Below are 25,719 nucleotides of genomic sequence, written 5' to 3'. Positions count from 1 at the left end.
CTCTTCCCAAGGTTTTTTTTTTTTTTTTTTTTTTGATTCTTTGGATTTTTTCGTGAAAGACATATCCAAATTACATATTCATTATATCTTAGCTTTTCACTGTGGGCACCTGTAGAGTAAGTGGTAAAAGTCTCCCACAGCATGTTCATTTTTAATGAGAACAAAGCACTTACACTGTGTATCACAATCAGATCACTTGTCATTCTGTAACAGGACAATTACCAGCCGAGCTGTTCTCACACAGTGCCTCTTTCCTTTGCGCTGAGTTAAGCTGCACAAATCACTCGTCAGGTCTTGGTTATGGCCTGTATACAAATTGTGATCTAGAAAACAGCCATATCATCTAGTTGGTGTTCATCTTCCCCACTATTTAAGGTTGTCTGAATAGAAATTAGGGTTCTTGTATCAGTTTTCAGGCAACAATTACTTTGGCTGCTCTTTCATATATGGATTGTGATTGAGTGCTTATTATGACTGCAACAAGCTCCTACTTTTAATGCATGATCAGGAGTAGCCTTTCACTCATCTAAATTGATATAGTTCTCTTGCTATAGTAGAACAAGATTATATAAGATGAAAAATCCAAATCTAAGGAGTTTTGTAAGATTGTGGAGTCACAAAAGGACGAGACACAGCTGTGTAGCACTGCAGCTCCTAACTTGTAACCTGCTGATATCTAAATCTATGCTACTGTAATACAAAGAATTCCTGTAGAATGGATCAGAGTTTGGGGTCTCAGAAAAGGGTTTAGAAAAAGCATCATGCTGAGCAGGGAGACTGAGTTAGCCAGTAGGAAATGCTGAACACAGAAATACATCCCAAATTAGATATCTCTTTGAGATTTAAGCACCTTACTCAGCACTACTGGGAAGCATTACCCTGCTCTGGGGATTTCAGTCCTGAGTTGTTTCCTGACCTAAGTGTTTCTTCAATATATTAAATACACAAATACATAAATAAATGGTCTTAATACTTTCTTTCTGGGAGCTTACCTCATGACTTCCCATTTCTCTTCAATAGTGTAATGTTTAGCTTGTTCCAGTATCAAATTAAAAAACATGCTCCTATATTTGAGAAGGATGGCCTAACGATCAGGTATAGATGCATCTGGGGTGGGGCTGAATTTTTGTTCAGTCTCCCTTTTGCTGAAGTCGTTGCAATTTACATAAAGGAATTAAAGATCTGTTGGTTCAAGAAAAACTTCAGTAGTGTTACAGAAGATTTGCAATCTGAGAAGACCTTTCAGTCACCTGAAGGAACCAGAATTTCATTACTTTAGTTTTAAATATCTATGATGAAATTACTGTATTGTATAAGTAGTAATGTAAATGCCAGTATTTTTCAATATATGCTTTTAGTCTTTATATAATAAAATCTGTAAATTACCTAGAGAAGAAAAAGTATCCCATAATGTTTCTAAACTCATTTTATATTCCATTTTCTCTATTTTAATCATTGCAATACAAATCTTTTTACTATAGACTTTGGACAAAACCCCCTCATCTCTTGCATCCCAAGTGTGGAGAACATCCTATTTTTTAATGTATTGTGCATCAGCAGTAGGTAATTAAAACTTCTTCAGTTATTTTCTTAGCATCACTTTGATTTACTCACAGAAGGAAGTTTACAAAATGACCAGAGGAAAGCTGTTTTCTGCTGAAGGCAATAGAATGAGAGTTAATAGATCTGTCACAGAAATCCTACGTAAAGACATATTGAATACTCTTTTCCCTTTTTCATACTGGCCGCTAAATTGGATGCTTGCTGAAAATCTGCAACAATAAATGCTTAGACAATTAAGGAGCTGCTATCTTCGCAGGAGGGCACAGTGTCTAGGCAACTCATGCAAACAGATGTAGGAAAGAAAGAAAGAAAAATACCTTCTTTATATCAAGGACTCTTTCTTATATGCCTTCTAACACACATTCCATTATGGATGTCCTTCTTTCAGAGTTTAGAAATACAAAAATTTGGAACATTACTATTATGGAGATTATTCTACAAGAATAGTTCAGCCTTGATTTGCCTCAGTAATAAACCTTGATAGCGAACAGCACAGTGTTTTTGACATGAGAGCTGTGCTGCATCATTCTGCCACCTGGCTGGTGGTCATGGCTGTGCCAAGGTCGTTGATGTTTCCTGGTTTGGTTGAGCTGGTGTTTTTCTGCTGCTTCTTTGAAGGAGAACTTAGAGCTCTTACTTTGCTATGGCAATTTTATCTGGAGGACCCATGATTTTCTCATTATAGCTGAAGACATCATATAAGCAAGCCTAAAACCAAAATGAAGTTGTCACCTTGTTTAGCTTTAATTTCCTTTTTAATGTTGGTAAAAATATAGTTCTAAAGATATAGGTTTTATGACAAATATAATTTAAAAGGGAAGATATTTTCAGCCATTTAGGAGTGAGTAGACTAAACAAAATTGTTGCCATTTTCTGTGTCATTACTTTCTCACTTATCAAATGGGGCATAATACACTAATGCAGGAATCTTAAGGATCCTTAACCAGTCAAAATTCCATTAAATTTAGTGGAAGTACTTCTGTGCAGGAAGTGAGTGAATCTTTTAGGATATGACCTTAAAGCCAAAACCATGTGATGGACCTTAGATCACTACTCATAGAACAAAATTACAAGTGTTTTGAAAACAAGTGTTTTCAAAAATATCATTTTGCAAAACCTTTTTTGTTCCTTTTTGAGGACATATGATTTTCAGCAATTACCTGTACTGTTTAATTTTAAGGCTTTTTTTCTTTTAAACATGGTATCTATTATAGCCACGTAGAATGCGATTTTTAAAGAGAAAATATTCTTACTCAATGTGTTACTCATGAAATAGCATATTTTTGTTTGTGTGGTTTACTCCTCCCATGATATTTGAGCAATGTAATAGCTACAATCTTATGATATTTGAAAGATGATCCTTGAACTAGGTAGACCTAATCTCAGTAAGGGAAATTAAAGAAATGCTGGAGGAAAATATAGCAATTGGTAACTTCGTACATATTTTCTCAATAAAATTTGGTTAAACATATTTTAAGCAGATTGTATCTAATAGTTTTTTGCATTTAATTATGCTCAATGATTTACTTCCATATACCAAAAATGCACTAATTTTTAATGTGTTTGTATAATTTAAGATCTAAGATATATGTATTAAAATTAAGTATCAGTTTTTCATCAGTTTTATAGTTTAAGAAGCAGCCATTGACTGCAACTAATTATAATTCTATTATTAAGAATTTAGCTACAAATTACAATGAATTTTGGAAAAGCATTATATCTTTGTAAAAATATAATGTTGCTTATAAAATGTGTTTTAGCCTGTATTAGAGTAACAGTCAAAATTCAGCCAGCAAACAAGGTAATGTTTACAGTCCTCTCAAAGTAAGAAATGGTTTTTGTTGTCTTTTTAGTATAGAGAGTGTTTTTCCTTTGAAGAGTTAATCCTATTTCTTTAGTTTCATGAAACATCCCTGGATCAGTGTTCTGACAAAACAGCCGTCCTACAACAAGAAAATAATTTCTTTCAAATAGCTTCTTTCCTTTGTGTCCTTGTCGATGCGTAGTCTTGGGAAAAAAATGTCTGCTGGGGTCACTCTTTCAAAGTATGGAAGATTCCTTTCAAAAGAAGTAATACAACTCTTCAATTACATTTTTCTATGTGTAGAGAAACTTCATTATGAAAGTGGTAGTCAGGTCAAACCTCTGCTGTCATCCTGTCAGTCATTAGGATATATTGTGCTTCCAAAAACAGCTACACTAAACCAGCTACTGAATCTTTACATAAGAGCAGACTATGGCAAATCAATGAAAATAATAAAATTAATTTTATTCAACCAAATTAACAGAAAGAAGACAATATATCTTAGATTGTATTAACTTGTTTGGTATGTGACTGCTATTTATTTTTGTTTGTCTGATTCATAAACTAGCTGAGGATTGATTCCATGTCATTAACATCTCACATTCATTTGTTTTGGTTTATAGCAACTTCATAAATAAGAGTGTTTGTAAAAGATGCGCTTAAAAATTACTTCTTTTAATTAGCTTCTGATGGCTTGCACCCTGTTCAGTTTTTCATGGTATTCCCAGCTCAGGATTTAATTTGTAGAACAGATGGAATTAGTGACAAAAGTAACATTTTGAACATATTTCAATTTAATTTTGCTCGTCCCAGAAGTAAATTTTATTCCTATATATTTGTAAATTGGATTGCTCCCCCATTGCTTACCAAGAAAAGTCAGATGTTACTTTTATTTGAGCTGCCCTTTCTTGAGAGAAATGCAATACTGATAATTCAGTTAGGTTGCTTTTTCAGAAACCACAGTATAGCTCCTATGGGCTGCATTGGGGCCGTAGCTTAGAGGAAATGAGTATCCAATGAGATCCCTGCTTACATCTGCCTTTACTGAAACTCCAGCAGCAATAAATCCTAGCCCTCGCGTGAAGCTTTCTCTTTGATCCTTAGCTGTTCGCTGGATTTGAAAACCTCTCATGTCTGTCCTTCCTCTTCTGGCGGAGACAGGGACTCTGAGGTAGCACCAGGTTAAGAATGTTCCTGAGAAATGTTAACCAGGTTTCTGTGGCATCCTGCCTCCTGCCAGCACTACGGCAAGAGCAACCTTCATGCATGATTTATGGAGCTATGGCTCACTGGCTACAGAATGACCATTCCTGCCGTGAGGACTGGGAGGAGAGAGCAGCTGTTGCAAATCAGGCCTCCTGCATAGCTTTAAAACCCCAGCTGGAAGTTGCACTTGAGTTAATTTTTTTGAAAAAAAAGAGGGCAAATGTTATTCTTGGTCTCAGTCACAATAAGCAGGTTGAAAATTGTGATGTATCTCTTTTTCCTTTTTAACAGAGTTTTTACTTCTAACTGCCTATTGAAATTATGGCATAACACACACATACACATACCCAAAAAAAGGGTAGAAATTCTCCTTACCTTTTTATAACTCTTAGTTCCTGTTTCCAGATATTCTCTAGATGAAGGCAAAGGTTGAATTATTTATGTTAAACAGAGGAGCTGCAGTCAGATTATCGATATTAATTTCTGCTTATGTAGTTGGAGTGATCCATGTAGTGATGTTTTTTCTTATGTCACTGTCACTTATAGGATGGAAGCAATAAACAGGCATGGCCAGCTTGTGAGAGCTGGCTTTTCAGCCCTGGTGGGAACGTGGTGGCAAAGTATTCCAAATTATTCCTGGGGATGCAGGGAGGGAGGAAGAGAGAAGCAACACTGAGTGCAAATACAATGAAAATTCATAAAATCCTAGAACCATAGAATGGTTAGGGCTGGAAGTGACCTTAAAGATTATCTAGTTCCAAGATCCCTGCTATGGGGAGGAAAATCTCTCACTAGATTGACTTGCTCAAAGCCCCATCCAAGCTGGCCTTGAATACTTCCAAGGATGGAGCATCCACAAATTATCTGAAAAACCTGTTCCAAAGTCTCACCAACCCCCAAGTAAGCAATTTCTTCCTATTATCTAATCTAAACCTGCCCTCTTCAGTTTAGAACCCTTGCCCCTTTTCCTGTCACTATCTGCCCATATAAAAAGTTGCTCTCTCCTTATAAGCCCTCTTAAGGTACAGGAAAGCCATAATGAGGTCTCCCCAAAGCTTTCTCCACTCCAGGTTGAACAACCTCAGCTTTCTCAGCCTGTCCTTGCTCTACTCTTTGAATATTCTTTGCAACCCTCCTTTGGACCTGCTCCAACAGATCCACATCTTTCTTGTGCTGAGGACTTGGATGCAGCAGTCCAGGTGGGGTCAGGACACTCTGAGATGTCCTAATAAAAAAAAAAGGAGGTGTTGTGCTGAGTTTTGGTCTGTGCATGCCTCTGCTGTCCCCCGATTGATCTGCAAGCGGTTTTAGCAGTGGCCACGATAACAGCGTGCCAAGTCCCTGACAGCTGGTGGCTGGTGGCTGCCAGTCTGAAACATCTCAGAGCCATGTGGCAGATTTCTGCAAGAAAAACAAAACAGAACAAAATCCCTAGCAGCAGAATTCTGCTTGCATTTGCATTTCTTGGTCTGAAGCACCATTTTGACCACTGCTGATGTCACTGCAGCAACAGTCGCAGTTTCCATGGCAGTTAATATTACAGCTAATATTGTTAAAAATCTCATACAAAGGGAGAGACTTGAAAAAGGCTGTAATACATCTGCAGAATTCCCACTCAGTACATTTGATGGGTTTGCCTGTTTGGTTTTGCTTGTTTTCCTCAGGTTAAAAGAGGTGATTTGGTGCTTTGGGTGCTGCATAGCTATATCTTTCAGAACTAGTGTGTGCTAAGACAAAAAAAAAAGAAAAAAAATTGGAAAATGTTCATCAAATAATTAATTCTTTATAAGCTCAATATCTTTTCTTGGGCATCACATGTATGTGGAGACAAGAAATTATTGTCAGCCTAACTGCAAAGAGAACATTCACATTGAAATACCGCAAACAGGGACTTTATTCCAACTATTACCAAGTGGGGTCAGTACCCAAGTAACACAGTACAGCTCTACTAGGAATAATACTCTCAAAATTATTAGTTAATACAAGTTAGACATGTAAATATCTACCCTTTCTCTGAGCTGCTGTGATGGTCCTTCTGGGCAGCAAGGTCAGGAACACCAGTGCTGCTGGAGGGAGAGGCTGGGTGCCTTAGGGAGCTGGATCTTTCCCAAGAGGAGCTCTGAAGACCCTCACATTCCAGCCTTGCATCCACCTGTGGCTCTTCTTATGTTTCCCTGTCAGAGCCTGCAGACACAAAGGTCTGTTGCTTGTCAGGCAGTCAGTATATCACTGTAATTATATATGTAGTGTGGTAGAATTGGCAGCTTTTTCTCAGGTGAGGGATACTGCTGGACAGCTGTAAATCAAAACCATGGGATATTGGCAGCAAAGTAGAGAAATGAGTGCAACAACCCTTTGCAGTTTTGACATTTGACATTTTTGCCAGATTTACCCCATTCTGATTCTGTTACTCTGGACCATTTAAGCTTGTATCTGTAGGTTATGGATATATCTGATCAATGGATCAGATTTGCCTTTGCTTGCTAAGCAAATAAATGGTATTCACATCATATGCTCTTTAGGTATTCTTAATTGCTGTACTACAGGAACTTTTTTTTTGCTATATGACAGTGCAGGGAATTCAAATCCCTAATTTCTCTTAGTTCAGTCTGCAGTGAGCCAGGCAAATGCCCCTTTCTGTCCTCTTATGAGTGATTCATGCAGTTTGATAGTTTTTTGAGGTAATGTTGCTAAAACCTTATCAGTTTTTTTAAAGAAGTTCACGAGAATTCTTTTCTTATACAATAATCCTTTACAATTTTAAATCCTGATATTGCAGTCCAAAACAGTGTTATGGGCCTATGTATAGTTGAGCGACTTGAGAATGAATTGGAAAGTGCACAGATTAATAAAAGTTCATCTCCATAGAAGTTCACAAATTGGAATGATATTACTTAAATGCTGGTTGCTTTTATTTCTTTATGAACCTGTAACTCAGAAATAGAATTAGCAGCCTGGGACAGAATATGGGTGCTTAGAATGTTTCAGTAGTTTGGAGTCTACCACAATAAAAGTAGCTTACTAGGGTGACACATGAACTATTAAGTTGCTGTAGCCTATTTTTGGGGAAACAGCATAAGGACCTTAAAAAAATTTTAAAAGATTAATTAGTTAAAATGTGGAGAATTGTTCCTATGATTTTAGAATAAGAAGATATATGAAATTTTGTATAAGTAGTAGAAGAGGCCAATATATGTCCAAAATATTCTTAAAATAAATACTTGGTGAAATGAAGAGGAAAAACAAAACGAAAGAGAGGAAGATTGCTAAAAATAAAAGCTGGCCACTGTTTCTGACAACATGAAAAAGATAACACCTCTTGTAATGATGTCACCTCGGGGAAACAACACATCAGTATGCAATGTCTAACAAACTGTGGGGGAGACATTCATCCAAGAGAAATGTCACGCCCAGAGGTGCTGCAATTCTGACAGGCTGAGGAAAACCTTGTAAGTCAGGCAGGAATGCTCACTGTTGTGGAGCAAGAAACTTTGTTGTTTCTTTTCTTTACATCTAATATTAAAAGTATTTAAATATTTACAATTATGTGCATTTTTATTACTAATTTTTATTTCCAGTTATGGTTGGAAGCAAAGCTATGTTAATTGCTGAGATGTAGTTGTAGTGTCCTGGTAGATTACTGCTACTGATGAAGGTAAATGAGGTTTCACTTCAAGCAGGCAGAGGAAAGGTGAGTCAACATTTTTTAGTCAGACCATGTGTCTGTACTGAAAATCATGCTACAAAGTTTTTAAAATAAGCAGTGGGTCTGTACTTGTTTTGTTGTAACAACTACTTTCAGCTTTTCACAAAACAAACTTTTTTGACAGTTTTTTTTCTTATAAGAGTTTTGAAAAGGTCAAAGCTTTTTGACCTTTTCAAAATGAAAGGCCTCACTTTTTTTCACCAACAAGTGACATTTTGAAAAATAAACTAATCCTAGTGAAACAATTGTTTTAAAGGTCATAACCAAATGACCTAGACCAAATTTAAAAAAATGTTTTCTGAAAATTCAAAATGTTTTCTCTTTTACATTCTGTTAAAAGATAGGAAATATATTTGAGATATTTGAACCATTCACAGGATGACAAGAGAATTCATTTTCTAGTTGCACTGTAGTATGTGGAAAATTCAGGTTTTAGACATGTTAAATATTTATTGTTTTTCCACCCAGGGAGACAGATTATATCAAGTTGCTCAGGGACTTTTACATCTGAGTTTTTAGCATCTCCAGAGGTATATCTCTGCCACACATCTGGATACAGTGTTTGCCCACACTCATGGTGAATTTGTACATGAAGTTAGAATTTGTCTGTGTTTCCTATGAAGTAGACCTGAGAGAACTGAAAGTTGCACAGCTTGGAGACAAGGAGACTCAGGGGAGATCTTATTGTAGCCTTCCAACATATAAAATTTCTTGTAAGAAAGATAGAGAAAATCTTGTTACCAAAGCCTGTAGAGGCAGGGCAAAGAACAATAGTTTTAAATTGAAAGAGGATAGATTTAGATTGGATAAAATGGAAAAAAAAATTGATGGTGAGAGTGGTGAGATGCTGGTTGCCCATGTAAATTCCCCAGAGAAATTACAGATTTCTTTGGGATAGATTGCCTAGGGAAGTTGTGGATGCCCCATCCATGGAAGTGTTCGAGGCCACATTGGACCGACTTTTGAATAACCTGATCTAATGAAAGATGCCCTTGACCGTGGTAGGGGATCTGAAGTAGATATCTTTGAAGCTCCCTGCCAACCCAAACCATTGTGGAAATCTATGATTCTGTGTTGCAAACAGTATCTGTTGTCTCTCACACTGCTGTCCACCTCTAAGTCTGTGTTTGGTGCTTCCCATAAACATTTTAAGAGGGGACTCTGACCCACCCGAATGGGTGCTTGCCCTACTGTCAATCCCAGAGATGCATCCAGCTGAACTTGCTGCTTATAACTGCAACCCTAGGAAGTCAACATTCCAGCCAGTTTGTTTTAACCCCCTTATCGAGTCCTCATTTGAGTATTTAGCTGTAGTGATATTATAGGAGACTGTGTCAAAGGGTGCCTTGTCAATACTAAGTCATACTCCCACCCATGGATCACATGATACAGTCTGTGTCCAATGGCATGGTAGAATATTGCATTTCTTGCAGTAATTTTGAAGGCACAAGGCCACACTTAAATACTTTGGTGAAAGGCAATTAACATTTCTCTCTGTAAACCTTTACAGTTCATTTTGACTCTCTAAAACATATTTTTAAATTAAATTCTTTTTAAATGAGACCACAAAGAAATAACCTTTTTATATTTAATTCAGATGCTTGAGAACAAGCGAGCATTGGAATTATAATGAAAGTTTGTAAATTTGTGATATGTGCATCAATTTTATAACTGAATTTTTGAAGGAGAACAAAATATGTTTCTACTGCACTGAAATCTATCATATTACCAGAACTGTACCAAGAGTTTCAGTGTGCAGAGCAGTTTAACTCCACATCTATATGGTTTTTGTGTTAGACCCCATTAGTGTCAGTGTTAATCATGATCCCAAAAGGAAAGGGACTCAGTCTCTATAAGGTATTTCTGAGAACCCTACTTCTTGGAGCTAACAAAGTAAGGAAAAAGACAACAGAGAGCCTCATGGTCCTTCCCATGAGAGAGCTCCAAGGTGTAGTGTGTCACAGGATGCACTGCTGCTCAGGGCACAACACACAGAAGCTCACCAGCATCGTAATCTCTACTCGTCTTCTGGCCTTTTCTTAGAGGGAAACTTTTCTGCTCACAGCTTCTGCCATGAAAAAAACAGACTTTTGCACAAGTTCTTGCAGGTTCACTTTAAGGCAAAGACAAGGTCACACAAGTGATGCAATCACCAGTACCAAGCGTGAGCTGCCTGCGGCCTCCTCTCTTATAATCAGCCCTCTAAGTTTATCCTGCAGCCAAGTGTTGTCACTATAATACAAAGGTTCCATATTGCAAGAGTGTCATACCTCCTTGATGTTTCTCATAGGCAGCTCCTCTAAGCACTGACTCTTCCATCTTCTCACAGCAGCCAGCTGACTCCAGTTCCCCTCAACCACCCAATCCACTCTTTTATAGCACTCTTCTTCTTATTGGTTACACCTGTGGCCTGTTTAAGTCAGGTCTGCTCCTAATCTTTAGTAATTAGCCCAGCTGCAACTCTTTAGAGGTGAGATTACTTTCTATACTACCTTTATTTTCTTATGTTCTATCCCCCTGCAGCCAAGGAAAAGTAACATGAGACAGGCCTGAGTCCCTGCTGTCCACTGGAAAGCACAGCCTGTAACATGGATCTCTGACTCCTCAGTGTATGGTAGTCTTCTGGGTAGCCTCACTTTATCTCTCATATCCCATTTTGTGTTCTTTGGGCAGTTTCCACCTGCTGCTGTGAAATAGGTGTCCTTCTTCCAAAAGCAGGAGAAGCATTAATTGCAGCTGAGGTACAGACAATTTATACTCTTCGGCCCTCTCCTTAGATAATGCTCTCATGTCATCTTAGATTTGTTTTGTCTTGATGTAAAATGGTAAATAAATACCCGTTATCCAGACAGGGTGGGTTTTGCCTGTATGGAGAAGGAATGAGCACCAAATGAACTGCTTTTGTCACTTTACTGCCTATGGAGAGGAGCGTCAGTGCACTGGATGGCTCCTCCAAAGAATAATGTTGAAATGAGAAAAAAATAATTGGAAAAGTTCTGTCAGTTTCTAATCTGCAACATCGGGGTGCTTACCAAGATTTCCAATAAACAGAAACAGGTGAAATTCAATAAAGGAGACAAAGTGTGGGCTAAATTTTTATTCTTCTTGCAGTATTTGCAGTAATCTGCTCCTGTCAGAGTACCCACGTAATTTACAGTATATGTGGGGAATAGAAGAAGGAATAGTTGGAATCAAGTTTAGAAGGTAGCAGGTTTATTTGTCTGTCTTCTCTTTTGCTCCTTGCAATACACTTTTTTTCTCCCCCAGTAATTAACTTCCGTGGGTATTTAATTTAATTCTTTCGGCATCAGCCTTTCTGGATTATTGTTTTTCCAATATTTATTCTCTGTATGATGGCAGTCCTGGCTTGTGCAATTATCCTTAAGGGCATTCCAGTTTTTCTTACTTTTTTTCGTAGTGCTTTACAGCCAAGTGCTACAAGTTTGATTAAAGTGGCAGTTTGCTCTGACTCATTTATGGCCTTCATGTGCCTTTTACTCCAAGTGCTACAACTGAAAGCTTTTAGTGATGGCCAGAAAGTGGGGTGGGACTTCTCTACTTGTTTTGAAGTGTAAGGACTACATTTAATCCTAATAAAACAAACAAATTTTAAGTGAGATTGATCCGTAAATACTGCATTATTTGCATCCAAATTAATGGGTTTTTCATGTTCGTGCCATTAGTTCCTAGTAAGAACACTGGAATGAACTGTGCTGCAAATGCAAAATTGCGTAAAATATTTCATCTTCCATCCTTATGGTTTTGATATCTTATAATGCCATAAATTCCTGTCAGAGTTACTTAAGAGGGAGAAATCCAGGACAGGATTAGGCTGTAGCAGTAGAATGCAGCTGCAGAAAGAGCAGCATGACAAAGGCCAGTCTGAGATTCAGCAGATCACAGACTCTCCTTAGCTGTTTTTGTTGACAGATATCCTGCATTGCTCACACTAGAGTGAAAGCTGGCCCTTTCCATACTGTAGCTCTGTAGACAGCAATCCCCCTCTGGAAAAAAAAAAAAAAAGGTAAATTGTTAGTCTATCTCTGCAGTAGATCTGAATCAAGAACATTGTGCTCAAATTAAAAAAAGTCTCTAATTCTCTTCTCATTTAAACAGTAGCAAATGAGAAATAATTCTGAAGAAGGAACTAGAAATTTCTGTGAGACCAGGGAAGAATTTTAGCTGTTCAGCTTAGTAATAGATATACATTAAAATCTTACCCTCATTGCACTGTGCACTTATTCTTGCTTGTTCAGCTCTCATATTTTATCAGGGCAAGTTTTTTTAATATATTTGTGAATCTCTGATTTTATCTTCCTTCTAAAAAGCCTTTCTATTGTGTAATAAATGCTGAGAATAGTCTGAAAAAAATGCTGCTTAGTTTGTGAAGGAACAAAATCACATCTGCATATTCAGTCCAGAGGCTTAAAGTAATGACTTGGCCTTTGGTGGACAAATGTTGAATGACTGAATCATTGCCCCTTAAGTTAAATAGAGAAATACTGCAGATGTAGCTTTTGCCAGTTATGGCTCTCAGATGCTCCTTGGGACTCCTGTGCCTCCAAATGCAATTGTCAACTGACCCAGAAATATCATAGCTGTTTATATAATGAGGTGGTTCACTCATGATGGTATAACTGCCACCAAATACAATAGCAAACAAAACTATTTCATTTAGTTTGCAGTTTTAGCAAGGGATCATTTGAGCAGCATATAACAGTAGGGAGATTTTTACTTATCCAGAGATTTTTACTTATCCAGAGATTTTTTCCATGACAGATCCTCTTAGAAAAGATGTATGAGCCAAGCGATATTTTGGACAGACCTCAAAGTAAAGCTTTTTGGAGTGTACAACTTAGATGCCATGAAGTTCAAGGCCATTTTGTGTAAGGCCTTGAGCAACCTGGTGTAGTGGGAGCTGTCCCTGCCCATTGCAGGGGAAATTTGGACTAGATGATTTTTAGGGTTCCACTCCAACCCTTAACATTCTACGATTCTATTTTTCTCTTGACTTTAAAGTCTTTTTGAAATCAGAGAGAAAAAACACATCTTCCATGACAAAAATACTGAAAATATCTTCTGACAGTTTTAAGCATTCAGTGGTATTCTGACCTTGGTTAAAAATCTGGGCAGAAGGTAATTAAAATAAAATTGAAAAGTTTGCTTTAAAAAAATGCTTCCAAAAGAATATTTCAGAATTTTTAGTTTGTCTCTCTCTTTCTGGAAAAAATTTTAGTGACATTGAAAATCATTATTATTGTGCAGAGAATTACTTATTAGCTAGGGTAATCCTGATTGCCTTATGAAGCAAAAACAGATAAAAAATATTATAAAGACATAGGGAAAAAAAAAGTTGCTTCTTTATCTACCCACAATGGAAAATATAATTAATATAGAGGAGGGCATGAGATGATAAAAAGTTCAAGAAGTAATCATTCTAGAGTACGGCAAAGTTCATTTATGCTGAGGTGCTTTGTAATAAAATATACAGTCTTAAAGGTGTAGGTGAAAAGAAACTTCCAGTTTTTGCTGAACATGAAATATGAGCTAGATACAATCTGTAACTTAAATTCATAACAAATATTCCAGTTTCTCCTGCATCACCCAGGGAATGGTCTGTCATCAGAATTTATACATGTAATTATAAAAAATATTATTGATCAGCTGTGCTCTCAAAACAGACAATACTGAAGAGGTATCTGTGTAAAGTGGACTTGCAAGGTAAACTAAATATATCAGAAATACAGGAGACTTTCATGCTCATAACACATTGAGTAACTGGAGCTTATGGGATCAAGGAGGACCAGCAGTGGTAGTTGCAAATATTGATGTTTGAAAACTTTACTAAAGCTGATGACACGCCTTTGCATAATGACTGTGTTTTCTATCACTTCTATTTTGTATATTGTTCAGGCTGTCATGTTGCTTTTCATACCTAAACTAGGATGGTTTCTTTTCAAAGAGAGTTATAAGACATTGATGGCTTTAAAAGAATACAAAACCTGAAGTTTTAAGGAGAAAAAAATTGTGTGAAATATGCTATAAAACTGAAAGACTTTGAGAAATAGCAGGATTAATGAAGAGCCTAATTCTGATTTATGATGGAGGATCTATCAAAATTAATAGCACTTTTATATTTGTTAGGGGATTTTCTGAGCTAAAGAGAATATGCTACATAATTACTCATGTGGATTTTTCAAAATGAAGATCAACAGGATAGCATTGGACTCTCTCTCCAGGCTCCGCTGGCTGTACCAGCTTCCCAAGGGCTATAATCTGAGTTTAGATGCATTACTCAAAACTAGACACGTCCATTTACATATCCTAATTTGAAGCTGAGTCCTACACAAAGTGCTGAGAAATTCTAACTCTCTTTCTTTTTTAAATATTACAACACATTTACTGTTCCAATGAGGGATGCAGCCTTGCTGTTCTCCTTTGTGGTAGACTTAGATCAGACATGTTTTACAGTCACTTCTAAAGGAAAAAAATGCCTCTGATGGATATGACGAAGGGATTTTTTTTCCCATTCCAATTTTTAGAGATTTTTTAGCAATGGATATGGATCGAGGTTTTCCTGTTATATTTTATTAGTTTTTTTGTCAAGTCTACTTTTGCCATTTTCAGCTGTCTAAAATTACTCAAACAGAATGGCCCCTTACACAAAGGAATTATTTCCTAGGGCTATGAATAGCAGGACACAGACCCTGAACAGGACTCTGAATTCAGGAGGATCTAGCACAAAGAAACTGCAAAAGTGGCATGTCTGTGACAATCCATTTTGCCAAGCACAATGAGGTGCAGTTAAACTCTACTGTTTTGTACTAAATGGAATCTTTTGAAGAAGCTTGTCTCCATTTCTGAGTATGAGGTGCAGTAATCTACAAACCAAGAATGAGTGTATCAGCCTGTGAAATATTATTGCTGGGTCAGGAAAATGAGGCAAAATTCAGTATAACAAGGGCCTTTTTCTCTGCATCTTGTCATCTTGTCGTCTCATCTTTGCAATGCTCAGGTGTTTTAAGAAGATGAAATATGTCCTAACAATGGCATAGCTCTACGTATGTTTTGCATTTCAGCTCGTGGTATTTCATCATCTTTATTGATTCCTGCACTTATCCAACCCATCCTCCTAAGCCATGAGATACACTGATCTAAATGCAAACTTGAATTATCACCAAGAAAAGGGATAACTCCACATTGTTAACATAGGAATTCAAGTGTTTTCTTCACAGAAGCTTACTGAGTTTTTGTACAAATTTTAGGGACATGCATTGTCCCCTAAGTATTTTCAAATCTTTTTTATTTTTTGTTATGAGGATATTTTCATGTATGGCTTGGTTTCCTTATCTATAGTAAAAGCATGGTGAGAACTACGTTCAGTTTAATTATATTCAGCCAAATTGCAACAGACTTAATCAGGGGGTAGTGAGCATCAACTGTTTGAATTAATTAGAAAATAGGTATCTAACTGTTGATGCTGCCACGTTTGCTGCCTGAAGCACACTACCTGCACATTTACATGCTGCTGTATCTCAGAAGTGGGAAGAAAAAGAGCATGCTGGTTTTACAATAATTAATCAAAATCTAGTAAGAAACACAGCGAATGTTGACTAACATCATGATGAGCAGCAATGGCCTGCTAAGTACCCCAAAACACTGTTAAAATCTCAAGACACATTTTCTTAATAGAATACAGTGAAATAACATACAGGGAGAGAAACATTTTAAATTTTTAAATAGGAAAAAATGATCTGATAACACTACAGCTTTACTACATTCGTAATTATGTTTGTCAAAGAAAGGAAAAATCTGTTGGAAGAAAACACTGGTATATAGCCTGTCAAAGAAACCCCTCTGAGCCTGACTGAAGAAATTGCATTTCAGTGACCCTCAGAATGCTGCCAAGGTCACCCAGTCATCCAGCCCTTTGCTTCTGTGCTGCAGCCATTCATGCAAATTAAAGCTGCCTGCAGGCCTGCTGCAACTTGCAATATGCACATAGCTCTTTGAAGAGTTCTGAATATGTGCAAGTAGATTATTTGGGTTAACTTTCTTTTCCAGTCCTTCTTTTATTTGTCAGTTTAGGATTCTTGTTACCTCTAGCCTTCTTCATCTCACACCATACATCCAATTTGCACATTTTACAAGAAAGAATGACTTTTTTTTGATGTAAAGTGAGATGTAGTCAAAGGGAAAAATTACATCAAGGGAGGAAGAAAGCCTGGAGAAAGCACTAGTATGTGGCTGCCACAAAAACCTAACATGAATTCTACTTTTTTTGCTTGAGCAGTTTCAGTGTTTGTTGTTGCTCTCATAATTTTGTTATCACTTCAAGCAGCAATGTAAGCAGCATTCTGAATTTCACTTGTTATGAGCTATATTATAATTGTGTTGTTGCTCATTTGTGGCTGCGTAGTGACTGAAACAGATGTGGCTCTTTGGGGTGAGCAGTGCTCAGGGGCTTATCTCTTTGCAATTGCTCAGGGCACTGATGAATTCAAAGGAGATAGCTCAATGTTATGACAAAAAAAACTTAAACAAGAGTGAGGACTAAGAAAAAAGAGTATAGTTCTGAGTGCTGAGGGTCTCCACTTGGTATAGACTCTTTACTCTTTTATCTTGTTGTGTATTTGTTTCATCATGTCCCTGTATAGCTTCACATGTGGCAGAAAGCATAGTAAGAGTTGCGTTTCACAACAGAGCTGTCAGGCAGCAGAGCTCAGCCTTCTGTGTCATTTCATGGAAGTTTGGGGGCTGCTTGTGAATGCATTAAACAATTTCTACCTTTCAGAGGGCATGGTAAACCTAAGGGCACTCTGTGCTTTTTTAGAGGTGAATGTACTTTCATTTTTGGCTGAATCATACAGCTATAAGGACTTGCAAAGCAAAAATCACTCCTTGTCATCGCTGTTTTTTCCCTTTCTTGAAAAGCTAGAAAACTAAACTGTATGAATAAACGTACCAAATAATGGCCAAAACCAGATACAAACAGTTAAGAAAACAAACTCTTGGATGGAGTTGAAGTTTAGACAACCTTTTAAGTCTCTTGTGAGAGAAGAGGATTAATTTGTTTTGGTACATCTGCTTAGAGCTTACTCTGTAGCTCATCCATCCAGATTTAGTATCTCAGGGCATCATAAGATGGAGTTCCCTTCAGTTTCTCGTTTGAGACCATGATAAAATCATTACTTAAAACCCTGTTTCCTTCAGAGTTCTTTTCCTGCAGTGAGCTTCTCGTAGCTGATGCAAAGACATTTCTGAAAATATTATAAGTTGTTCCTGTGGTACTTTGCCCAAGTAATTTCCAATGATTCTTGGCATATCTTTATGTAAAGTGATCACTACTTACAAACATAGTCAAGAAAATGCCAGCATAACTTCACAATCTGAGCATAGATTCTGGGGTTTTCTGTCAGTGTTTTGGAAACAAGCTCTTTTGCCTTTGCCAAGCAAGCAGGCAGCCCCTAAAGCCTGGAAACATGTGACTGGTTCTCTGCCTGCTTCCCCTCTTGAAACTCAAAGTTTCATGTAGCCTCCTCACTTCACATTTTTCCAAAAATTAACTTGATTTCTGTCTGCTTGTAATACAACCTGTGGCTAATAATGAGACTGGAAGAGTATTGGGGTTTTTTTGGCTGTATTCCTGTCTCCTTTTTAACCTCAGGCATTGTCAAACTCTAAATGAGTTGAAAAATTAGTTATAAAAAGCACAAAGTATTGATTAGGCAAAACTAGGTTTCTCAGACAATAACATTTATTTCATTTTCTTAAATTTGAGAAAAGTAATTTAAAAATTTCTTCAAGTCACAAAGGAACACAAATCTGTTGACCTGATATACATGAAATGTTTTACTTGAGATCAGTTGGTCCATTATTTAATTGTGTTTGAACAAGTATCTCATGAAAACTAGAGCTGGGATGCCTTCCATCCTAGGATTTTATCTGCCAAAATCCACCATAGTTTCTGAGCTGCTTGAATCACATCTGTGCATTTGTGGCAGGCTATGTCTGTGATGCATCACAATGACTGCACTTCTTTTCCAAATGCACTAAGATCAGAGGCATAAATGGTTCTCTGACTGCTTCTGCATCATTGTCAGTAACTTGATGGTTCTTACTGTTTGTTGGAGGAAGTCTGAAGGCCATTAATGGCATGAAAGAGATCTAAGGGGTTTGAGAGTTTTGAGACTACACTAGGTAAAATGCAATATTTTGAATTTGGAAAAAAAATAATTCAAAATATCAAAGTGGGATACTTTGTAATACTTATACTGTCATTAAAAAAATAGAAAGAAGTTTTAGATTAAACAAAATATCAGATAGCCAGGATTTCTTACAGGATGGAAGTTTTTACTCTTTGTAAATTCTAATTTCAGCTTAACTTGCTGATACTAAATTAATCCAATCTTGGGAATAATATTGAGCTACTAAGAACTTAATTATTGTGATTGGTGTAGGCTTTCTTGGTCAAATGGTGTTATACAGAACATTTTAAATTCTTTCAGACAATACCTAAATCTGCTGAAGCTTACATTTCCTGTTTTTGATTGATGCCAAAAATACTGCAAATTGAAAAAGAAAGTTTGTTTGTTTTGGAGTGGTTTTTTTTTTCTTTTTGTTTTATTGATCTCCCTGTCTTTTTGAGAATGTTTAGCTAACCAAGTGGAGCCAGTGTTCATCCGGGTCTCTAGTCCTACAAATGCAACAAACTAAGTCTGAATAGCTGGTGTCAGCTGCATTACTGCTAGGCTGTATAAATAATGCAGAAGACACTGTCTTCTTTTAAAAAAAAAATTATTTGACTGTTTGAATTCATGGCTTCAGCTTAAGAGAGTCGTATGCAGTGAGGTGTGCACAGCCTTCACATTAATCTCATTGCTTTTCAGTTTTTAGAGGAGGATGACACTACATACTCCACTAATGCAAGATGGAGGGACAATTAATTGCTCTGGTCTTCTAAGCCATGTTAGGCTAAAAAGGGCCAGCAACAATAGTTGTTCTTCACTAATGTAGTTCTAAGAGCAAGCTAATATAGACAGTCTGTTTAGAATAAATTTAACATCACATTTTTGTTTAAATGACAATTTTGTACTTTTAGGACATAAATTTTATCTTTTAAATTTTGAAGCTTTCTTATAGAGTGGGTGAGATGTACCTGCTTTGTAGACAAGTACATCATTTGTTCTGCTACTTCAGCACACCTTGTAATTTAGCAATGTCCCCAAACGTATGTGTGCATCATCACTGATTCACAAAATTTAATGGGTCTTTCCTGTAAAGGTACAAAAACCTTTTAGTTGTTTTTATTCTACAGTCATACTGCTGGATCAAGCACAATACACCCACAGCCTTTCTACACAGAGTATTTGGCTTATCATGAAAGGCATAAAACAAAAAAAAACCGAACCAAGCCACCAAGCCAGAGCAGTGCAGTGAGGGGGAGTGCTGGAGCCGTCCGGAAGAGAACTCTGTCAAATGTGGGCTTCCCACTCTCAGTCTGCTGCACCCATTCTGCTCCTTGCTTTGGGAGAGAGGGGACAGCTGTGGCCAGGAGGAGGAATGGTAATGCAAAGGAAAACTATCTTAGTACAGTATGGTAGAAGAAGCAAATATAACTGTAATGCTTTATGTTAAATATTAGGCAGTGTACAAAATCAAATGGAAACAATAGACAGTACCTTTTTCCCAGCTGGTAGATATCCATATGTTCCTGCTCTGAGGATACTCTACTCCTGCATTAGTACATTTGTGACAGAGTTACCTAGTGGTGCTTTTCAGCTGTTCCCATGTTGCCTGGGGTACTAAATGAGTCCTGCAGGAGTTTTCTTCACTGTTTCATTGAGTTTCCTTTGTGAGGGAAAACTGCCCATACTCCACAAGCAAAATACAATCTTTATAGCCATTCAGAAAGAAAAATAAGGCAAAAAAAAGAAGCTTGATATGTAGAAATTAAATTATGTAATCCATTTCTGCCCTCTAATTTGAAGCTTTTAGGAACAAAAAAAAATTTAAAAATTGCTCATATAGTTAGTGACAATCAACAGTTTCTGCAACAAAATGGTCATGCACTTCCAAACCTATGGGCTGATTATTGTAAGAGTGCCAATTAATGCTTTCAGATAGGAACCTTTTTATTTTCTGGCCGTATTTTTCTTGGTAGGAACCAGTAAATTAGCTAGAGAAAGAGCAGTGTGTGCAGGTAGCTGGTTCCCATCTTCCTTGGCTGCATGGCTGGATAAGCACACACACATTTAGCAAATTGCAGTGCTGGAGCCATGAGGATCTAGGTACAGAAATGTGGGATGATTTGTAGAAACAGGCTATGTCTTACTGTTCAAGCTGAGGGAACAAAGAGTGGGGGAAAGACGGAGATGAGCTTTCAGGCATACAGAGCCTGGAAGTGAAGATTGGTCCTGTAAGCTCAACCCAATTAGATCGACCAGAGAGGCAAGTTAGCATGCACTTATATGATCATTTTAGTGTAGATTGGAAGGACAATTAGAATAGGATCCCTAAATCATCTCCACTTACAGTACTTAAGCTGTGGCAAGGAATGAGCTCAGAACTGATAGCATGTAGTCCTGCAGACTAAAAGGAAACCAAAAGATGAACTGTAGGAACTTAGGTCCTTACATTTTCTGGACCATACTAAAACAAATCTAAAGTAATCTTCAAAATGCATAAAGTGTAGACACTGAGTCCGTTACACCAATTATTTTGTTCAATAGATCAGATTCTACTAAACTTCTTTGCAAGAAAGATAGAAATTTACATTTAAGTAGCTTGTTCCCATCACCTATTTTAGTTTTAGGCTTGCAGCTTCTGCTTCCAGACACAGGTTACATGCACGCAAATCTCCTAAATTTATGCAGAAAATAGTTTGAATAATAATAGCAATCATCATCATCTGCCTATAAACTTTGTCTTGCATTTTTGATTGCTTAAAAGCATTCTTAGAAATGCTACTGGAAAGCAGTGGTGGAGGGGTTAAATATGTACTTACACTAAAACATTGGCATTCTTCACTCTGTTCTGAGACATGCCAAGGTAAAGAAATGTGTGAATTATCTTTCACTAGTGTGAAACTAGCAAGAAAAAAGAAGACAATATGTTCAAGAAATCAGTTTCACAAGATCTGGAATCACAAACTCTGAAAATCTTAACAGAAACCAAATGGTTTCTTTGTGGTGCTATTACAGTACAAGAATTTAGATTGCATGGTTATTATAATGTGTGTTTCTTCCTTAATATACTTGAATTTCTTTACAGTTTAACCTTCACATTGACTTTCAGGGATATTGAAACAATTATAGTTTTTCTATCATGTGCTTTATCTTAAGTTTTTGATATGCATTTGCAGCTGTAACAGTTTTTTCTTTTTTTCTCAGGGAAAGATAACGAAGGTTATAGCAGAACTGAAAAAAGGAACAGTTTTCATGAAGGACATATATTAGTGTGGACTAAGGGCATAATTGAAGTTGTTTTTGATGTAGTTGGAAACAGCTGAGTCTGAGGCTGCTGTACGCACATGAAAGCTCTGGTTCTTACAGTTGTGCTTACTGCAGCATTTTTCATTGCAGCCCTGAAGTACTGGCATATCTGAAGTACTGAGATGTCTGAATTTTGCAGCAGCGACAGAAACAGAATAAAAATTCAGTGGACATGGGATTCTGAGGTCACAGATCTCACTGTGCAAAAAAAAGGGGGACTGTAAGAGAAAGCCTGCATTTCCCTAAAGCTTGTCTTCGCTTCAGTATTGGTAATTGGAAATATTAATGGGAAATATTAAGATATTTTTAATGATCCTTGAAGTGTCCAAAGCAAGTATGAGGGAGTAGATACTATTGTGAATTGTTCTTGTCATTATACTATTCACAACAGTATCTACTACACCAGTTTCTTTGTCATTCTAAGGAAACTGGTGTAGGGGACACCATTTGAAAAACCAATCTGAAAGAGGAACCTAATCTTAAATCAGTTTTAGCATACAAATACATAGAAAGGCAATAATGAAAATACTGGAAGGATGAGTAACCAAGACTAGTCAAGCATTAGCTTCCCTCCCACTATGTACAAATGACAGGAATCCATGCTGGGAGAAGTTATGTTTACTGAGACAGATGGCGTGCAAGTATGGAAAGTGCCTTGTTGCAGAGAGCTATGGTAGCATCAGGTGCAATTGAAACAAGTCAAGGAAGGATTTTGCCAAAATTTTATGTGGAAAAGATGTGGGATCAGAGAATGTCCTCAGTCCTAGAACATAAAATAGATTAAATACTCTAGACAAGAAAACATCTAGATATGATGTCAAAGTCAAAGCAGAAGCAATAAGACTCCATCAGATCAATAAGGCAATCCAGTGTGAATCCTCAAGGATGAATTAGAACCAAGCACAGTTTTTTAAGAAACTCTATCAATTAAATTAAAAAAGGGTAAAAAAAACCCAATCAAACAAAGAAATAATAAAAACTTTCTTCAAGTGAGTAGTAGCCAAGAAGTAATTAACAAATTCTAGAGAACAAATTCTAAAGAGCAGAGATTGAAGACAACTCATGAACTTCCATATGTAAAGTACAAGAAATCAGCTCTATACAACCAGAAATAAGAAGCCATTTTCAGAGTAAATGGCTCTGTGCTAGCAAAGCTGTGATTTGACCTCCATGAAACACCATTACTGTACAATCAGAAAATAATGTTACCCCATATTGACTAATCATTATGGTGGTTGTAAAACAACTGCACAGCAAATTATAGATCTAGAAACAACTGAAGGTACTGAAACGGATGTGGCTGTCAGTGTCTGCTTTATGTATTGATGATAATCTTGTGTGACCTTTCCAGAGAGAGAATATTTATATCCTGTGGAGTCATAAATCTGGCACCTGACATTTAGTTTTTGCACATAGAGCTGGATGAAATGTTCAGTACACTGATGTCTTTGCAATGCTATTTTGTCACTACAGATGGCTCTGCACAAGCACAGAGGGAAAGAAAAATTCTGGTATCTTTATGAGGATATCAACATCCATCCAGGAGAGGTTCAGTGGGATGAAAACATTTTAACTACCATCTTTTGTGTACATGTCATAATCTGTGACAGTGAGGCAGAAAACAGCCAAGGATGGTAATGCTTATAAAGAGGGAAGAACAAAGAACTAAAATCAGAGAACCTTTCTTCTTAAGATAGTAGGATTTGGTATCCTGTTTATCAGAATGAAAAAAGTGAAGTCTGGTTCTAGGGGGTTAGGGCAGATAAAATAATGCCTGCCTCCGAAGTGGAAGTGGAGAGCAACAGTATAGAGATATTGTGTCACCTGTCTAAATTTTGGCCTCATTTGTGGGCAGGAGAATGTAAATCAGTATCCATGCAAGAATATAATATAACAGACCCCCAGCATGGAGCATTTGAAACAGTGAGATACGTGGGTGATCCCTTCATATTCCTGCTCTGAGCTCCTGGACAGGTGAAAAGATGGAAAGAATACTGATGGCAGGAAAGTTAAAAGAAGAGCCAGATGTTTGTGGGAGTGTACTTTTTAGCAGGAATAAAATCTTCTGTGGCTGTACCCAAATATAGAAAGAGCTTTTGGCTTAATCATTCAGGATGAAGTGGTACGACCAGCTTAGCAGTGGTTATCCTGCTGTTAAAATTGAACTCTCAAATTACAAATGTTCATTAGTGAGAACTATGGGCAAAGCCTTCAAACTGTTGACATAGTATGTTGCTGTATCTCAGTGTTGGGAGGTTTAGAATCAAAGAACCACAGAATTTCATGATAGCCTGTAGTCTTTATGATAGTTCCACAGCTTGAACACCCCTGGACAATGGTAAACTGCTGAAACGGTTACTGTGCATCATCCTGATTTAAGCAATTTTTCAGTTTTAAAAAATAAGCAATAAGAGCTCAAAATAGCTATTAAGTGACATGAGTGATTAGCACAGCAGGCATAAGTCATGTAGAGCAGAATATACAAAAACGTATTATATTTTTGGAACACAGAACTGTACCTCTGGGACGTCTTAATCAGGAGCTACTGCAAAAGCATTTATGTCCCATTGGGATTTGCAGTTTCTGTTAATAGATTCAAGAAGGTTACGATGAATGTGTGCAACAGCTTTTCATAGATTTAAAAAAAAAATAAGAAGAAGAAGAAGAAAGCTTTATGGTAGTCAAGTTGGAGAGGGGAAAATCAGGAAAGGGAAAATATATTAGAGATTCAAAGGGATCTGCTACAGCTAAATGTTTTAGGAAACTGCACACCAGATCTAGGCAATAACCAATGGAAACACAGAAGTGATTGCAAGCAATCTACCAAGATTTGGTTTTATTAGGGTCAGAGGTGGTATTGGCATGTGAGGTGTAGACAAAAATAATCACTGCAAGTCCATTACCGTATTGCTTCTCTCTTTATAGATTAATTTTGATGTAAATTCTGCAAGTTTGGAAGAGAATGAAATGTTAACAAATAGCAATGTTGCATGCAGTCAGAAACAGTACAGCAGAAATTCACCTAAAAGTAAACTGAAGCATTAAAAAACTTAATAAACATTATTTGGCTAGTATTTTTCTTTATTGGGTTGAAAATAGAACATGGGGAAGGGATGCTAGTAAGGAAGTCAGATGAAAAAACCCTCAGGTTTCTGAAGTGGAAGTATTTGGAGAAAGTTCAGAAGTCAAAGTGTAGAGTACAGCAAGAACAAAAAGAATCTAATAATTTATATTCTTAGATTTTGATAATTTTGCCATATTTTGGGGGGGGTAAGGTGGGGGAGGAAGTCTTGGGATCTTTTACTTGTGACTGTTTCCTGAAGCTCAAGGAACAAAGCACTTGTGCTGTAGTCCTGAGTCATCTTAAACTCTTGTGTTGAGTATGTGATCATCTTACATGTGGTTAAAAAAAAAACCCAAAACAACAAAAAAATTTCAATGTTTAAAGTCTCTAATGGCCAAATACAAATTGTCAACTTGCAAACTAGCAAGCATTTCAGGCTTTTTCAGGCAGCAGAAAGGCTTTAGGAAATGGTAGCGATCAGTTTCAGCATCTTAAGGTAATCCATCGGGAAATAACCAGTGTGTGCTGAGGTGTTCGTCACAGGTTACTTAATAATGACAAAATGCTGTCAGTCACATCAAAGAAAGAATTTAGTTTCTTAGGGAGCGTCTTATCCTGGGTTATCAATGTGGGTGTTTCAGGGCTATAATAAAGTTATGCAGAAACAACTCCTTGGGCTTTGGGGGATTTTTAGATCTCAAATCATCATCATCATCCTAATAATTTTTTTTAAGTTTCCGGAGAACACTTTATAATTCAAAATCAATTACAGAGAATTTAGAAAGTATTATTTTTAAAAATTTGTTGAACTACATAATCCAATAGATATCAATTAAGACATAAAATGCTAATGTTTGTACACAGCATTATTGAAGAAATGTTT

At 36.9% G+C, this 25,719-nt stretch overlaps 1 protein-coding gene and 1 long non-coding RNA gene across 11 annotated transcripts in view; one reads left to right on the top strand and one right to left on the bottom strand.

Moving 5' to 3' along the window:
* Positions 1-25,719, top strand: part of ADGRB3 (adhesion G protein-coupled receptor B3) — a 444,081-nt gene that overhangs the window by 39,401 nt on the left and 378,961 nt on the right. The gene's annotated exons all lie outside the window — the stretch shown is intronic.
* On the bottom strand, positions 1,829-10,603 carry LOC131555351 (uncharacterized). 4 transcript variants are annotated; one of them, XR_009274530.1, is made up of 4 exons: positions 10,550-10,596; positions 10,283-10,344; positions 4,949-5,209; positions 1,829-2,271 (listed from the first exon to the last, which is right to left on the bottom strand). It is a non-coding gene; the product is annotated as an uncharacterized LOC131555351 (long non-coding RNA). The 4 variants fall into 4 exon arrangements; XR_009274533.1 differs by lacking the exon at positions 1,829-2,271 and adding an exon at positions 2,732-3,621 and having other exon boundaries at positions 10,283-10,347; XR_009274531.1 differs by lacking the exon at positions 1,829-2,271 and adding an exon at positions 2,732-3,621.

Source organism: Ammospiza caudacuta, chromosome 3 (assembly GCF_027887145.1).
Source record: "Ammospiza caudacuta isolate bAmmCau1 chromosome 3, bAmmCau1.pri, whole genome shotgun sequence".
Lineage (NCBI taxonomy): Eukaryota > Metazoa > Chordata > Aves > Passeriformes > Passerellidae > Ammospiza > Ammospiza caudacuta.
This window is presented reverse-complemented; position numbering and strand designations above follow the sequence as displayed.